Here is a 3815-nt window from a genome sequence, read left to right on the forward strand (position 1 = left end):
CCCTGGTGTAATGTGGATGGCCTCAGCCAGCACCGCAGGCCCTGGTTTGGTGATGATGGCATAACAGGAAGCACTGGCAGTGGTGTAATGCGGGTGGCCTCATCCAACAACACTAGCCCTGGTGAAATGTGGATGGTATTGGCCAGCACCAAAGGCCCTGGTGTAATGTGGATGGCCTCAGCCAAAAGTACAGGCCCTGGTGTGGTGAAGATGGCCTCACAGGAAGCACTGTCCCTGATGAAAAGTGTATGGCCTCAGCCAACAACAGTGGCCCTGGTGAAATGTGGGTGGCCTCAGCCATAAGTACAGGCCCTGGTGTGGTGAAGATGGCCTTACAGGAAGCACTGTCCCTGATGAAAAGTGTATGGCCTCAGCCAACAACTCTGTCCCTGGTGAAATATGTATGGTATTGGTCAGCACCACACACCCTGGTGTAATGTGAATTGCCTTAGTCAACACCACTGGCCCTGGTGAAATGTGGATGATATCGGTCAGCACCAGAGGCTCAGGTTTAATGTGGATGGCATTGTTACACACCGGCCCGAAGCTGGGGTGCAACACAACAAAAAGATAAACCCGATACATAATAACGACAAAAAAAAAATCACACCACGGCAGAATGACGAGAGTTGGTTAATTTATTTACTGAACAGGTAGCGAGCTTCAGGGTGGGCGATGCCAAAACAACAAACAAAACACACTAGAAAGAAAAACAAAGCTAACTTACCTCCCACGATCCCAAAACAAAATACAATTCTCTAACCTGTCTCCCTACCCGAAACAGGAGAAAAGAGGGGAATAAAAGAAAACGGCTTCCCACCCCTACAGCTACCAAGCCCAGGTACAACCCCTTTTTCAGCATTAATATTGCAGCCCCGTGCAGTCACACACCACGACGGTCCCCAGACACACAGCTCACGGGAAACCAGGAAGTCTGCTCGCCGACCCAGTCCAACCCCTTTTGTAGCTGGCCTCTTTCCTTCCTCCACCAATGGGTGGCCTCCACCTGGAAACAAGCAACACTGAATACAAATACAAACAATAACAACACCGTACTGCAAATAATGACCCTGGGTCATAACACCCCCCCACCTAAAATCAAGCATCTCATTAGGGAGATGCTAGACCTAGTATCAAAAACATTAAAACAAACAAACAAATCGAACACTTCCTAGGGGGAAACCAGACTCATCAGTCACTGTCTGTGTCATCACTGATGATCCCCTGCAGGTTGGCCCATTCGGACATTTACCTGCGACCTCTGTGGGTATTGTTTTCCTGATCACTGTCTGATTCCGAGTTTAGAGTGCGCTGATATTCAGAGGACGGACAGTCCTGTTGTTTCTGACTTGCTGAGGCACCCCTGCGTGTAGGTCGACCTTGTGTGGTAATGATGTTGTTAACATCAAGAGCAGCCAGTTCTTGAGCTTGCTCTCTCTTCATTCTGACCTTTTTCCATTTCTGAATAGTTGGCTGACCATGTACACCAAGCTCTTCAAGCTCCTTCCTCAGAACAGCCACCTGGGAGCGGCAGTCCTCCAGCAGCTTCTTGTAATTTCTCCTCACGCCGCAGAGGGCAATATAACGTTCAAGCCTCGCCACCGATTTGTCATCAGACTTTGGTTTTCTGGTGCTCTCATCTTTCTTCACACTCTTCTTCATCTTTTTATCATTTGTTTTATCAGTCTTATTTTCTTTTTCATCTTCCAAAGAAGGTAGTGATGAAACTGAGTCTGGGTCACTGGTTTTCTCTTCCACTTTTGTATCTTCTTTTTCACTGTCAGAAGACTCGTCGCTCCTAATTTTGTCACTCGTTTCTGACTTGCAGTCTCCATCTGATTCGTTTCCTGCATCACTCAGTGGTGTTCTCCTTCCTTCATCTTTACTGCTGGTTACTGTCTCGACGTTCATTCTCACCATTTTCTTTGGACTGTCACTGCAGTTGCTTTCCTCACTGAGTTCCTCATCAGAAGACTCGTCACTGTCAATTTGACGATTTTCATTTCTCTTTTGTTGTGATTTTTTCACCTCTGGCTCTTCACCATCAGCTTGAGATTTGGCATTTTCTTCATCATTGCTGCTTTCTTTACTTTCTGTTTTGTTGTCCTCTTGAACCTCAGATTCTGATGATGAGCTTGAATGATTATTTTGTGATTTCTTTGCCCAGGATTCATCTTCACTCTCACTCATGACCTCGTCATTTCCATTTTCTCTTTTCCTTTTGTTCTGGAGCTTCTTAGTCTCTGAGTCACTTTCACTTTCATCATTATCCTGCATTTTCATCAGTTCCTCTTGCACCACCTGTTTCATGAAAGTTTCTACTTCTGGCCTTAATGAGTCACATTTGTTGTGTGTCTGATATCTCTTTTTTAAAATTCCCAAGGTCAGCGTGCTCAGGTCTGCCTCGTCACGGAGTTGACCACACACAAACCTGCGGATACCTGCTGCCTCCTTCTCCGACACCATACTAAAAACCTTCGCCGTCCCACCATCTACCCCCGGAACAGAACTATCATGCGGCTCAGAGCCGTCCGGAAACATTTCGGATATGTCCACCTCACCACCCAAGCGACGAGCTTGAGCACGAGTAACCACACATGCCGGATAAACTGTGGGGTCACCCAGCTCCGACGGGAATTGGCATAACCGATCCGAAGTAGGACACTCAATAACTTCCGGCATAGCCGGAAACACTTTTCCCCCGGCCAAGTCATTTCCCAAAACAAGATCAATGCCTTCAATTGGCAGCTGATCTCGAACCCCCACCCGCACAGCGCCCGATACGAAGGACGAGGTCAAAGTAACCGTATGGAGAGGCATGCGTAAAAGACTCACCTTGATACCCCACACCAGCAAATCAGAACCACAGTACGACTGCTGAGAGAAAGGCACGACTCCATGCCGCGCCACCGAATGCTTCGCCCCTGTATCCCTCAAGATGGTGATTGGAACCCGGTCCCCCGCATCACCAGACAACGATAAAAACCCCGTCGAAACAAACGGTCGAAACACCTCATCTATCCCCCGCGGAACGACGCCAACCGGCATTAAGCTAGGGCGGGTTACCGCGGAGCAACACTGCACGGCCCCCCCCGAAATGTCGGCCCGCGCCCCCTCCCTCGCCCTCAGCACGGGACAAGAAGCAACGAGATGACCGAGCTCATGACAAAAAAAACATCGGCGGTCCCCAGCGGCCACCGTAGGGCTACGCCGCGAGAGAGTCAGGGGCACGCGGTGGAGGTCCGCGCTCCAACTCCAACGCCCTCACCCTCAAATGCATCGCTTCTACCTCCAACCGGTGACTACTTAACTCCACCTCCTTAATGCGGAGCAACAACTGGAGCTCCTCCGCCGACGACCCCACCACGGGAGCAGGAGGAGCCACAGAGGGGGCGGCCACAGGAGGAACAGACAACGGAGCCAACGGCTCCATAGCCGCCCCGCCTGTCCCACCAACAAGCGGCACGCTCGACAGCAAACCCCGCTCGCTCAAAGCCACCGTGACAAGCTGTCGCAAATCATCCTTTTTCACCCCCGCCGGCGCTCGCACATCAAAACGGCCCGCAATAAGCAGCAAATCCTCCCTCCGACACCGACTCAACTGCTGCAAGGAAGGCGCCTCAGCAAACTTATCCACATCAAACTCCATCCGCGGCCACCCACACAAACAACCCCCAAAAACACAAAAAAAAAAACCCACACACCCACACGAACCCCACTACACACAAACGACCCCGAAATCCCTCAAACGGACGAGCCCCCATTTATGTTACACACCGGCCCGAAGCCGGGGTGCAACACAACAAAAAGATAAA

At 50.4% G+C, this 3815-nt stretch overlaps 1 pseudogene; it reads right to left on the minus strand.

Moving 5' to 3' along the window:
• Positions 1-620: 620 nt before the first annotated feature.
• On the minus strand, positions 621-3081 carry LOC146697991 (uncharacterized; annotated as a pseudogene).
• Between the last annotated feature and the right edge of the window lie 734 nt (positions 3082-3815).

This window comes from Copadichromis virginalis, linkage group LG11 (genome assembly GCF_057382275.1).
Source record: "Copadichromis virginalis isolate Kocher_CV1m ecotype Utaka linkage group LG11, C_Virginalis_male_GT1.1, whole genome shotgun sequence".
Lineage (NCBI taxonomy): Eukaryota > Metazoa > Chordata > Actinopteri > Cichliformes > Cichlidae > Copadichromis > Copadichromis virginalis.